The 15,127-nt window shown below is 34.3% G+C and overlaps 1 pseudogene; it reads left to right on the top strand.

Annotated features, from left to right (window-relative positions):
- The first annotated feature begins 676 nt into the window (after positions 1–676).
- On the top strand, positions 677–1,271 carry LOC131825593 (large ribosomal subunit protein uL5-like; annotated as a pseudogene).
- The last annotated feature ends 13,856 nt before the right edge of the window (positions 1,272–15,127 follow it).

Below are 15,127 nucleotides of genomic sequence, written 5' to 3'. Positions count from 1 at the left end.
TTCTATGTGATTTTTTGTCTTATAAATCACCCTCTGAATATTCCCACCTTATCTTTGTACACCTTTAAAAAAAAAAAAACTGAGATTGCTATTAGGATATGAACCAATTGTTATATATTTAGAAGTGTTGAATTATGTATTTTCTAAATTTTAAATATTCTCAGATAATAGCTCTCAGCAGAGAATGAGGCCAGGGCTTAAAATCAACCGTAAGGATCTTCCCTGTTTCAAAGAGAGATTAATTTTAAGTAATTAAGCTGTGGAAGTTTCCGGTCTGAGAAAATGAAAAGAAAATAGGTTATTAAGAGGATTATGAAATGTTAGCCACTAATAAAGGCCATTGTGTTCAAGTTGTGACTTGGATAGTGTAGGATATATAGAACTTTGTATATTTATAATTTCATAACATACATTTCATTGAAACAATCTGGAATCTGACATTTTTTAAGAATTTTCACATAAAAATACAGATCATTAGATGTTTGGGATTTTATACCCCTTCTTCCTTATAATTAGTTCTCAAAAGAAAAATTCATTCATATTGAAAGATTTCCAAAGAGGCATTTAATTCTCAATTATCTTTGTTGATATGATGCCATTTTTAAAGCTAAGTGCAAAAACTAGAGCCACAGTTTGAGTACGCTTAACAAGCAGTAATCTCTTCTTGTTCTCCATCATGGCACAAGATCAAGGTGGAAAGGAGACTCCGTATGGGAACTTCCCAGCCACAAGCTCTGCCTCAGCCATCTGTGGGGTGAGAGAGAGTGGAGACAGACTGACTCTGGCACCCAAGGTGCTGGGACAGTTCTCAGGTCAGACCCCTGTGTTCTCCAAAGCCAGATACAGCATCAGATCCTTTGGCATCAACAAAAATGAAAAGTTTCTTTTTCACTGCACATTCCATGGGGTCAAGGCAGAGGAAATCCTGGAGAAAGGTCTAAAGATGCCTATATTTGAATTAACAGAATCAACTTCTACAATAAAAGAACCTTTCATTTGAAGATCAGGAACACATCAATCTGCAGATCAAATATGACCCAAACATTGATATCTTCAGCCTCGATTTCTGTGTGATTCTGAGTAGGTCAGATTTCATCAGCACAGACAAAAAGCACTAGACAGGCTACATTGTGTCCAAACACAGAAACAGAATCAGCAGGGAGGAGGCCATGCACTGGTTCCTGCAGAAGCATGACAGGATCATGTTTTCTGGAAAATATATTACCATTTCTACCCAAAAGGCCAATAAAAAGTTTTCAGTGAAATGTTAAAAGAAAAAAAAAAAAAAAACACGTAGCATTCTGACACAGAGAATACACAATTTTGAAGATAGACCTATGAGGGTCTAGAAATTGTTCATTGACTATATTGCTGGTATATCTTAATTCTCAGACCTTTAACTGAATATGGCTTGCTTCCTCTGTTATAGACCTGACGATTTTTCAATTCCTGGCAGACAGGATTTTTAGAGAGGAAGTCCCTTCCCGACCAGACTGTTAGGGACAAAACAAGATGAGATTGGAGAAATTTTTCACAAGGGAAAATTTGTCTGTAAAAAACAATGCTCTGTTGAAATCTAAATTCATGTGTTTACATCCAGCTTGAAAGATGGTCATATTGGTCCTAGGTGCATCGTTTTATCTATGACATTCCCTTAATGACTCATCCCCAAATGTGGCAAGAACAGGTAGTTATGTTATTACTAATTAGGCTGGTTTCTGCTCATAGCAAGAGTTTTTACATCTGATCAGTCATCAAGGATTCCTAAAAGTGCTGCTCATTCCTAGGAAAATATTTGCAAGCTTGCTAAAAGGAATTGGGAACCCAACACAGAGCACTTATTTCCCTTAACCTCACTGTCTTATCTTATCCCACTAACACCATTTGGGTGTTATAAAGGATTATAGCTTCCATGTTGGGAATTTTGAAGTATAAAAGTAAGGGTGTCTTGTTGGGATCTCAGTGTGACTTCCAGGATTGTTAATTTTTTGGTTTCCCCAGAAAATCACAAAACATAATTGAATACTCAAGCAAATTAAGTTTATTAAATTTATTGTATTATGAGAGGACACCATTTTGACAGTCTTAATAGTTCTTAGAAGAAATTGGTTGATCATGAAAGATAATAACACATCCTTGAGTCTGCTCTTGAGTGGTTTGAAGTTTCAAGGTGAGAAACTGGTTAGATCAGGTCAAGTCTGTGATATAATAGTGTAAAATTGATGGACACTATGAAGTGAGGATAGTGAAGCAAATTTTGATAAGTAAATTATTGTTTCATAAGTGACTTGTTTGCTTAGCTTAGCTTTCTATTCTTCTAATAAGCGTTTGTCCAGTTACACAAATTGGTTTGCTGACAATAAAGTGATTTATTCATTTATAGCCTTAGCTTTCTGGGCAAGAATTTGCTGAAATAAATAGTTGTCATGCTGACAGAGATGATCTGAGTTCTTAATCTTGATGATCAAGTTGTGTGGAGGTCAATGATCTCAATTCCCAACTTTGACTGCAACCCATGAAAATAAATATTTACATTTGTTTACATTAAACTATCTTTTATAAGATAGAAAAAAAAAACAGACGTAATTTGAAAGATAATCCTAGCCATGAAAAGTTATTTGGAACAAAGGAAACAAACAAATATTTACTACCGGGTATATATAAATAACTTTTATAAGTCAGCAAAAAGTATATATGTATATATATGTATATACTTATATATGTATGAAGAAATCTTGTCGCTTACTAATATATCAGAATTTATTCTACTTCTTTGGTGATCTGGAAAAGACAAACGAAAACAAGTATCAGTTAATTTATAAAATTTTCTTAAATTTAAACTTTATAAAACTTTCTTAAAGTGTTAAAAACTGATGATAAATATATAAAGAATCATTATCTCTCACACCCAATAGAAGAATTATTTGTTAGCCCCATCACGTTGGAGAGCCAAGACCACTACATAATAAAAATGAACACTACTTTCAAGCAGATATACTGAAAGCACTCTAGAGTATATGTATAAGGATATGTATTCAAGATTAATCAGTGAGGATTTCTTTCTAATAATGAAAATTTCAATAAACTAGATGACCACCAATAAGGCAATGGAAAAATAAAATATGCAGCATTCTGAAATTTGAATATCACACAGTACTTGTAAATCATGAACTTGATCCCTGCTGGATCTCTGGATGACTGCTCTGTGAGAAATTCTTTCCTCTTGCTGAGGCATGTAAAGTAAGCTTCCAATTGGGGAATTCGAGATATGCTTTTTACAGCAAGCTGCAATATGTGCAAGCTCTCCCTTCAGGATTTCCCAGCTCCAGTATGATTAGGTTTCCTTTATTTATTTTCACAAGACCAATGGGCTAGAATCAAGACTCCAGAAATAAACATGCATATATAGTCAATATCTTACAAGGGAGCAAAGAATACTCAAGGGAGAAAAGACGGTTTCTTCAAAAAAATGTTGATGGGATATTTGGATATTCGCATGTAAAAGGATGAAACTATAGAAAACAGTATGAAGGATCCTCAAAGAGTTAGAACTACCATATGATCTAGCGATTCTACTTCTTGGAATATATCCAAAAAAAGAGTAAAAACACTAACTTGAAAATGTATCTGCACCTCCAAGTTTATTGCAGCATTATTTACCATAGCCAAGACACAGTTTGGAAAACCAAGTATCCCTTGATGGATGAATGGGTAAAGGAGTTGTGGTACATACATATATATGCAAGGGAATATTATTCAGCAATAAAAAGTGGAAATACTGCCATTTGGGACAATATTGATGGACCCTAAAGGGGTGGAATCTAACAACAAAATCAAACCACCAACCAAAGAAAAACAAATTCATAGCAAATAGAACAGATTTGGAGTCCCAGAAGCAGAGGGTACAGGAAGGGAGAACTGGAGGAAGGTAGTCAAAAGATAAAAACGTCCAGGTATTAGACAAATAAGTCCTCGGTAATGTACAACATGATGACTATACCTAATACTGCTGTATGATATATAAGAAAGTAGCTAGTAGAACAAATCCTAAGAGTTTTCATCATAAGACTTTTTTTTCTTTTTTCTTTTTAAAAGTGTGTGTGTGTGTGTGTGTGTGTGAAGATGGATGTTAACTGAACCGACTATGGTAAACATTTCACAATATATATAAATCAAATCATCATACTGTATGCCTTAAATGTATACCATGATGTATCTCAACTTTTTTTCAATAAAACTAGAAAAATATAAGTAAATATGATGATTTAAGAATTTTTCTTTAAAATATCAATTAAGAAGAGAAGCTACTTTGAACTTATATAAACAAAATGACAAGGAAGCATAAATGAGGCTCTTTATAGGACATATTATGTCAAAATGCTGTGCATAGGCTTACAAAGTCATTGAGTCCAGAGTAAAGGATCCAAATAATTGCTGAAGACACACTGTGGTCCTTTTTGCACAAAACTACTTATATTAAATTATGATAGTTTAAAGAAATCATTTGGTTACTATTTTTAAATTGTATTTGCAGTTATAAAATTTTTAACATAGAATTTATTTCATTTTTTAAACCAGGACCTTCAGAGAAGAGTGTTCAGTAATTAGCTCATGGTAGTTTGAGAGGCTGGATTGATTCCCAGGTCTTAGTCTTCTCTCCTGTGGGAAATTTTGATCATAAAATTCAAAGGCTGACCTTGGTTCTGATTTTATAAGGAATATTATATTCAGCTCGACCTTCACAATCTAGACTGAAAGAAGATGAAAGGATTAGTTGAAATTGAACACTATGCTTAGAGTCCAAGAAGAAAGAAAAAAAGTTAAACTTTCAGAGTCATAAATTATACATGAAAAGATATATGCTAATAGTATAATCTTAAGTCACCAGAATTCCTGCATTATCTGAAAGTGTAGATGTTTGGTTAGCTGAATGATAATAATGGCTTTAAAAAAATAATAACTAGCCTAGATAGAAAAAAAAATTATTAATTTTATAATTTCATGTTGTATAAAATACTTGTAAATTAATTCTCTAGAAAAGTGATAGATATAATTTCCAGCATGCATTTTAAATCTCATTAAACCTTTTTTGTTCAAATATGAAAGTACTATAAACACTATGTTGTCTTTATAACAAATTTTATAATTGCTGCAAAAGTATTTGTATGAACCTATGTGTTTAAAAAAATCATTCTGAGAAAAATTTACCAATTACTTCTATTTTTAAAATATCCTTAGTATCACTTGACTGCCTCTTGACTCATTAAGAAGATTTACTTTATTTAGATTAAAAGATTGTCAAACTGTCTCTTATTCACAGTTATGAAACATTTAAAATTCAGATTTCTAAGTATGCCATAATTGGAATTTTAGAAGAAGCATGAGTCAGAAAAATACAAGTACAGTATAGTATACCAGGTAGTATTTGCAAACATCTTTCCATTTTACCAAGAAAAAAATAATTTGTTACATCCTGAAGAACAGACATTTTGTCATCTTGTCCCTTTTACCACTGGCCAGTAGGTTTCATATCTTATCATATTCACTGTCAAAATTGCTTCCTTTGAGAAGAATTGTAAGGGTGATATCTGGGTATCACCTCTTACCTCTTTTGTAGTTGTTGCTCTGTCCATAATCATGGCTCTGTGAAGGCAACAGGTGATGCTAATACATTAAAATCTGCTTTACTTGATCAATTGTTACCAGATGCATTATTTTTCCATTTAAAACATATTCTCCACTTTCAAAGTATTTTGGGATTTGTGAATAGATGCAGCGTGATCATGGGAACGGAATAATATGACCAGAGGATGACAGTGTTACAAGAATTACACATCCACTTTCCAATGTCTGGATGTAGATGAAGCCAGAATCATGAAAGCCAAGTGTCTGGAGTCCAAATAAACAATGTCAAAGTCAATTTTGCCATGAATGACACACGGACTTTGATGTATTTGATGACATGCTCTGTAGCTTTTGAAAATGTCCATCGTTGTGACAAGATAATTTAGTGAAATAAGTTGTGTTCTATTTGGTGGTTACTAGTTTTTTTTTTCCCTAACTTATTCCAAGAAGATAAAGATGCACATGTTTTGATTTGCCTCACAGCCTATGGTAGTTCACACCTGAATGAAGAAATTAAAGAAAATTTTCTCCAACCCTCAACCCCAATTTAGATTTCTCTTATTGAAAGCGTATGACTATTCATTAAATAAACCAATATTTAATAAATGCTTACTAAGTTCTCAACTTGATTTAGGGTTCTCAACCCGATTTAGAGCAGTGAAAAGAATATCAGACAAATAAGTTATCAGATAAATGAAAAACAAAAATTTAGGTTGTAAATTTAAAAAGTTAAGAGAAAGTTTTCCATATAATATACATCTTTTATTTCATATTAAAATGTTAGTGACAGTGACCATAGTAATTGTTAACATGTATTGCTTATACTGTGTGTCATGCCCTGGGCTATATAAATCATACCTATCATCTCTACAATGTTCCTAATCATCCTGTGATCATTTTAACTTAATAGCTGAGACTTTGAGAAATTATTTGAAAATAAATATGGGAATCAAATTTCAATTCAAGATCTGCCTGAACCCAGAAACAGTTAAAACTAATCATTGAACTAGGAATATACATATTCCAGTAGAGCAAAGGGAAAAAAAAAATCAATGTTAGTTAAAAAAATATAGAACTTCCTCTAATTTTAATGAGCTATTAGCATGTGTTAAGAAAACACAGGATACTTTCAGAAGGGTGAGGTAAGGGAGATGAGAACTTTAAATCAGAAGTGCAGAAATGGCTTTAGGTGAGGTCAATTTTTAGAGATTTTCTCAAGACTGGGAATGTCCATGCGAGAACAGAGCTATAATTCACTTTCTTGCAGTGTTCCAAGGACATAGAGAGAAACAGGTTTTGTATAATTAAGGAGTCTAGAGCATAGTTATTTTACGAAGTTTCTGTTTGACCTAAAGATCTGGGTTTGACCCAAAAGAAAAGGATCCACCTGAGATTCAGGAGGCCTGGAACATTTGGAAATGGGTATACCAGAGACATCTGGTATAGACTCATGACATAGGGTCTTTCCATACATGAACATGACAGCATGAAACTCCTGAAAATATCACCACCCCATAAGGGAGGACATTGAATTTTTCACGAGCTTAGTGGAATGATTTAAAATTTTATTTAAATATATTTTAAGAAAAATATCCAAAAGGTAGTGTTTTCTTGTTCTGCCAAAATGGAAATATGTGGGGCACCTGAGTGGCTCAGTGGGTTAAAGCCTCTGCCTTCGGCTCAGGTCATGATCCCAGGGTCCTGGGATCGAGCCCCGCATCGGGCTCTCTGCTCAGCGGGGAACCTGCTTCCTCCTCTCACTCTCTGCTTGCCTCTCTGCCTACATGTGAACTCTGTCTGTCGAATAAATAAATAAAAATCTTAAAAAATAAATGGAAATATGTGTAGGAGGAAGCGATGACACTTTGGTGGGTACCCTAGCTATAAGTACTCAAAACACAAAAGTATTCAGCAGCAGTGACTGAATATCTAGTCATGTTAAAACAAACTTTTTTAATGCATAGTAAACATGAGAGAACCTCAGATTAATTTCCTAATGTTTTACCAAAGCTGGAGAAAATGTGATTATATTAAGTATATAAAGACAATAGAGGACACTGAACCTAGGAGTTTTAGATGCAAGAAAATCAATTCTAAATAGAACGTGCATGACTTGGTTAATATTGAGTATAGCAATCTTCTTCAAGTTCCACCTTATTAAGACATTGTCTTCTGATTTTTCTAGTTACTGAAGGTGTGAAAGGGGAAAAAAAAAAAACAAAACACCACCTTTCTGAGTAAGGAAAGCCATGACAACTTCAGAGGCACCAGGAAACAATGCATAGAAGACTAGTCACAGAGGTTAGAGTTTGAAGACATTTATAACCCCTCAGAAGCCAATTGCTTAGTTGAATAGATCTTGGTACCTTAACAAATGGTTAAGACTCAAAGATTTGATGCAATGAAACTGATTTTGATGGGGAGCTCTGACCCATAGTAATGTGAACATCTCAGAGTCAGCAGTTTGAAGTTTAGGGAAGTTAATACACCTCTTTTTCTCCTTACTTTAGGGAAAATAGATACTTTCTGACTTTCTTGTAACCCACATCCATCAAGAGAGTCCACTCTTAAGAAAGGGATAAACGTAGTTCATACTAGTGTCAGGGAGACACATTTTGTTTAAGAAATGGAGACAGGCTTACTCTTAGGGGGTCAGGCTTGGTCAGACATGTTTCTTTTTATGCCCCAGGCAGCAAGAACTCAGGAATCTGGGAGGAAAATTCTGTAATTCTTCCTGCTAATCCAGGGGGTAGGCCAAGCCTTATAAACAGTAACCAACATGCTCTCTGCTTCTAAGTTCTGAACTAGGCAAGATCCTTTAACTTTATGTAAAATTCTGGGTAGGAGAAAGAACCCCAGAAGTGATGGCCACTGAATTTCTACCAGCTATTAGAACAAGATCTCAGAACAGACTCCATTTCACTTAGAAAAATAAAATTAATGTGATATTACTCCTTCCAGCTGGCTGTAGGTGAACAAAATTCACATTCGCGGCACCACTTAAATTGATATACTGATTTTGTGATTGAGCTATCCTATAGCCCTCTATTATATGGCAATGAAAGATTTCTGTTTATAAATGTTTATAAAGGTCCTATACAAATGGCATCCAAAATAAAGACAATACATTTGGGAATAATAATAAGATTAAGAAAATGTTAACAATGCAAATTATTTTTAACATGACTTAAGTTACTATTTTCACACTAAGAATTTATGCTGAATGAATTTTTGATAAATTGAATATTTTCATACATAACTACTGGCTGCTTATTTGGCTAGTGGCTAACATTTCAAGAGCCTTAAGATATTTAAATGAGTAGATTAATTTTGGATAATCATTTCCAATAACTGGAAATGCAGACAGAAATTATTTCTAATGGTAAATTTAGGGAAAATAGCTAACTTTCCATAATAGAATTATTAAGTGAATTTTTACTACCTATTTGTTAGACTATTACAGAGCCAGGAGAGGCATTTATGAAGAACTTTTAATGGCATAAGAAATTTTTCATTATATATTGAATTAACAAATACATAAATAACATATGTTTTGTTTTTCTAATCACATAAAATTGAGCAAATTAAAAACAAACGGACAAATGCTCCACATTGAAAAATTGTTTGTTTTGGATCATTTTTTAAAAAGATTTTATTTATTTATTTGACAGACAAAGATCACAAGCAGGCAGAGAGTGGGGAGGAAGCAGGCTCCCTGTTGAGCAGAGAGCCCCAATACGGGCCTTGATCCCAGAACCCTAGGATCATGACCCGAGTCAAAGGCAGAGGTTTTAACCCACTGAGCCACCCAGGTGCCCTATTTAATATGAATGATTTTCATCATCTGCTGCATGATTTCCTCTTCTGCAAAATATTTATCAGTATATATATATTTGTTTTGTATTTCAAAGTGTATTTATTTAAAAATATGACCATTAGTTATTTCAGGCTACATTTGAAACAATTTGTTTGGTGTAGGATTTTGCAAGTAATTCAAGAATGGAAGGGAATTTAAAGCCTTCTGATTTAATACTAACAAACACAAAATTAATAATGTTTATCATAACAGATACACACTATATATGAAGATTTAGAGTAATTTGTTAATATGGTAAAATATTATTTTAATCAATAAAACAGACAGCATTGAATCCTTTGCATAGCTATACATCCACTGAATTTCTCTAGGAGCTAAACATGAGGAGGACATTAAGAAATGAAAAATCAAATATCCATTTATTTGTACCTAGTTGAGGGTGACCTCCAAAGCAGAGGCTCAGTATTGATCAGAGTCTGAATTTTGGTTCCAAAGCCCTCCCAGTGGTCCCTCTTGACCAAAAGTCCCTATCTAGCCACATGAACACATAAAAGCATGTTATACACACAAGAGGAAGCCTTAAAAGGTGAGTTGGTTATAACTGTACATGAACATACAGTAGGGGAGAGACTGAGCTACATTTAGGTGACTACATAGAATTTTAAAATAACCTTAGTCGATGTCATCCTAAGAAAATCACATTCTGATTGGACAGAATATTCAGGAATTAGTGTTTTGTTCTTGTACAGAAAAATTTCTAAAAAATAGTAACAAAACCAGTAGTAGGATTTTTTTTCATTTAATTTAATTTTATTTTTCAGAGTTCCAAAATTCATTGTTTAGGCAGCACACCCTGTGCTCCATGCAATACATGCCCTCCATAATACCCACCACCATGTTCGCCCAACCTCCAACTCCCTTCCCCTCCAAAATCCTCAGTTTGTTTCTCAAGGTCCACAGTCTCTTATGGTTCGTCTCCCCCTCCAATATCCCCCCCCCTCACTTCTCCTATCCATCTCTCAATGTCTTCCATGTTATTCCTTATGCTTCATTTCAATAAAGCTTCACTTCAATAAAAACGTATCTTTCAATAATCACTCTCAATGTGAACAACCTAAACACTCACATAAAACGGCATAGGGTTGCAGATTGGATAAAACGAATATTCTCTAAATGTTGTCTAATGTTGTCATGTGCAGTGTTGTCTAAAAGAATCAAATGCTGTCAATGTCCAAGTGTTGTCTAAAAGGGACTTATTTGGAACCCAAGGATACATCCAGACTGAAAGTGAAGGGTTGGAGAAGTATTTTTCATGCCAATAGGCCTCGAAAGAAAGCTGGGGTAGTGATTCCCATATCAGGTAAATTAGATTTTAAATTAAAGACTGTAGTCAGAAATAACGAAGGAGACTACATCATTCTTAAAGGGTCTATCCACTAAGAAGATCTAACAATTGTAAATATTTATGCCCCCAATACGGGAGCAGCCAACTACATGAGACAACTGTTAATCAAGATAAAGAGCCATATTGATATGAATACATCAATAATAAGGGATCTTAACACATCACTCAGTAATAGATCATCCAAGCAGAAAATCAATAAAAAAACAAGAGCATTGAATGGCACATTGGACCAGATGGATCTCATAGATATATACAGAACATTCCATCCTAAAACAACAGAATATTCGTTCTTCTGGAACACACATGGAGTTTTCCCCAAAATTGACCACATACTGGGTCATAAATCAGGACTCAACTGATACTAAAAGATTGAGATTATTCCCTGCATATTCTCAGACCACAATGCTTTGAAACTGGAACTTAACAACAGGAAAAAGTTTGGAAGGAATTCAAACACTTGGAAGCTAAAGACCACCCTGCTTAAGAATGTTTGGATCAAACAGGAAATCAAAGAAGAACTTAAACAATTCATGGAAACCAATGAGAATGAAGACACTTCAGTCCAAAACTTATGGGATATGGCAAAGGCAGTCCTAAGTGGAAAAATGCACAGCCATCTAAGTCTCCTTAAAAAAAAAAAAAAAAAAAAAAAAAAAAAAAAAAAAAAAAAAAAAAAAAAAAAAAATTGAAAAATTGAAAAATCCAGAATACACCAGCTCTCTTTACACCTTAAAGAACTGGAGAATCAAAAACAATTTAAACCAAACCCACACAAGAAGGGAAATAATTAATACTAGAGCAGAGATCAATGATATAGAAACTAGAGACATAGTAGAACACATCAATAAAACTAGAAGCTGGTTTTTTGAAAGAATCATAAGATTGATAAACCACTGGCCAAACTAATCCAAAAGAAAAGAGAGGGGACCCAAATTAATAAAGTTATGAATGAAAGAGAAGAGAACATGACTAACACCAAGGAAATAAAAACAATCATCAGAAATTATTATTGACAGTTATATGCCAATAAGTTAAGCGACCTAGATGAAATAGATGCATTCTTGGAAGCCTATAAACTTCTGAAACTGAATCAGGAAGAAATTGACAACCTGAATGGACTAATATCTAGTAACGAGATTGAAGCAGTGATCAAAAAACTCCCAAAAAACAAGAGTCAGGGACCTGATGAATTCCCTGAAGAATTCTACCAACCATACAAAGAAGAAATAATACCTATCCTCCTGAAGCTGTTTCGAAAAATAGAAACAGAAGGAAAACTTCCAGACTCTTTTGTATGAAACCAGCATTACCCTGATCCTCAGTGAGGAAAAGACCCCATCAAAAAGGAGAATTTCAGACCAATATCACTGATGAATATAGATGTCGAGATTCTCAACAAGATCCTAGCTAATAGGACCCAAAACAGTACATCCATGACCAGGTGGGATTTATCCATGGGATGAAGAGTGGTTCGACATTTGCAAATCAATTAATGCGATAGAACAAATCAATAAGAGAGAGAGAAGAACTGCATGGTCCTCTCAACTGATGCAGAAAAAAAAAACATTTGATAAGATACAGCATTTGCTCCTGATTAAAACGATTCACAATATAAGAATAGAGGGAACATTCCTCAACTTCTTAAATCTATCTATGGAAAACCCACAGCGAGTATCATTCTCAATGGGGAAAAGCTGACAAGCCTTCCCTCTGAGATCAGAAACACAAGGATATCCACTCGCCACTGTTGTTCAACATAGTACTAGAAGTCCTAGTAACAACAATCAGACAACAAAAAGAAATAGAAAGTATACAAATTGGCAAAGAAGAAGTAGTAGGATATTTTTAGGTAGCTAACCTATACCTGGAATTTCTCTAGGTATTCCCAGGATATATTTTTATACATTTCATAATACTTAATAGCTGATGCCTTAATACTCGATAAATGTGGACTTTGGTACATAACTCACAGTTATTCTTAGAAAATGTTCACTATTGAACCAAATAGCAATATAGCAAGAGATTATAAGGGTATCAGTATTCAATTTCAATCAGTATTTCAAAATACTATCAATAGTCATGTCTTAATAAATTGTAGAAAGTTTCTTTTTTTTTTAAACAATATATATTTGATATGAGAAAGTCTCTTATTTTGGGATCTCTTTACCTCATTGGTCTTCACACAGAGGAAAGAAGCATAAATTAAGCATAAATGAGTGGCTTGCTTAGAGGTTCCAAACTGTGAATGGACAAGATGATACTTTTTGAACTCTTAATTCACAAATAGGTAATTCCAGTTGTATTTCCATAGCACATCTCTGTTTAAGAGGATGCTTTTTTGCTCTTCTGTTTATTCATTCATCCCCTATTGCTGGAGTGAGTATTGCTGTGCCAACACAGTTTTAAAAGTGTGGATACAGTGCTCAACAAGACAGACAGACTCTCTGCCCATATAAATTAAGGATACATTTATCCACTCTACCAAAAATATGTGCCATAAGATAAAAAAGGTCAGGGGGAAATTCTGATAGGATCATCAAACATATCCTTTCTGAAAAGGTAATATATAAATTTTGGATAAGCAGCAATGACAGAGAATTCTGTTTAATAATCTTCATAGATTGTCCTATTTATCATGAGAACACGTTAGGCTTCATTATTCCTATTTTCAGAGAAATAAATTCAGTTTACTTTCTCAGGAAACACAGTCCAGTGTAGTGTAGGGAAAAAATACAGACACGGGAGAGGAAACTGGAGCAGAAAGTTGAACTGGTATTAAAATAAGTAGACAAATTAAGATATTTTGTTGGGAGAAATAAGATTTCTTAATGGAATTTTCTAACTTTAGCAACTGTGTGGGTGATAATACTATACTTAAAATTAAAAAGACAAAAAGATTTGGAAGGAATGAAAGCTTTGCTTGACGTGTTACTTTTAAATACTTTCAAAACAATCCAGTGGAAATGTCTAAAACAGTTGGATAAAGACTGCTACAACTCAGAGGAAAGTAACAAAGTAAAAAAAATATAGTCTTGTGAAGCATCAACTACTTGGGGGAGTTGAGAAAAACACTGTACATGAGAGAGCATCCTCAGTGTTCTGAAACAGTTCAACTTCCATCTCTTATTAATAGTAATAGATTTTTAGCCACTGTGGGCTATCTTTCTCTGGGACTGAAGAATCCTGCTTGTCCCTTCTCCTGCAGTACTTTTTCAGTGTCCTGAAAAAGTCATGTTGTTTCCTTTACATTTGGGAAGGAAGGGGTGAAAATAACTTGTTAGAATGTGACACAGACATTCCTAAAAAGCCTCATGTTATACAAAATTTGCACAATAAAACTCACAGGGTTTATGGGGAAATTGGGGTGAAGGCACAATACTCAAAAACTTTAAGTGTTGGGAACACGTTAAAAGAAAGATTTAAAAACAGATAAGCTAGTAGAAAAAAAAAAAAAAAAGAAATCCCAGGTACTAGAATATCTGCTTATTAGGCCCCACCATGAATTTTTATATGTATCTGGATGCATTTGCAAGGAACTTGAGCTTAATGGAAATGTATACATAACCAGAATTCATAATCTCTTCTTGTGTATTGATCACCATAATGGTTAATTAAGAAGTGGATACTTCACATACCACCACCTGCTCAGGGTCTGACAGTGATACTATGCTGGCAGAAACTGAAGAGCCAATGAGAAACTGATCAATTTTCCCCCAGAAACAATATCAGATCATGACCCCTCCAAGACATCTAAGACCAGCTACACAACCATTTAAAGGAAAAGTATGCCTTTGGAAAACTTAATCAGAATCACTTACCATTATAACCAGAATACAGAGTTACACACCAAACCCAGAGACATATTCCTAGCTACTTCATCCCTACTTTTGTTCCCTAAAAATTCAGTTACAAATTTAGAGTGAATTGTTGCATTTCCAAACCTACCTTTCAAGGGTGTGTTTACTTTTAACTCTTTTTTTTTTTTTTTAAAGATTTTATTTGTTTATTTGACAGAGATCACAAGTAGACAGAGAGGCAGGCAGAGAGAGAGAGAGAGAGAGAGAGAAGCAGGCTCCCTGCTGAGCAGAGAGCCCGATGTGGGACTCGATCCCAGGACCCCGAGATCATGACCTGAGCCGAAGGCAGCGGCTTAACGCACTGAGCCACCCAGGCGCCCATACTTTTAACTCTTCATCTGCATTAGCACCTATATTAAGGGAATTGTGGCATACAAAGGTAGTCTCTAACTCCTTTTTGTTAATGCCTCTGTGGAAACCAGG

This window comes from Mustela lutreola, chromosome 2 (assembly GCF_030435805.1).
Source record: "Mustela lutreola isolate mMusLut2 chromosome 2, mMusLut2.pri, whole genome shotgun sequence".
NCBI classification, from domain to species: Eukaryota; Metazoa; Chordata; class Mammalia; order Carnivora; family Mustelidae; genus Mustela; species Mustela lutreola.
Note: the sequence above shows the minus strand (reverse complement) of the source record. Positions and strands in the feature narration are given on the sequence as shown.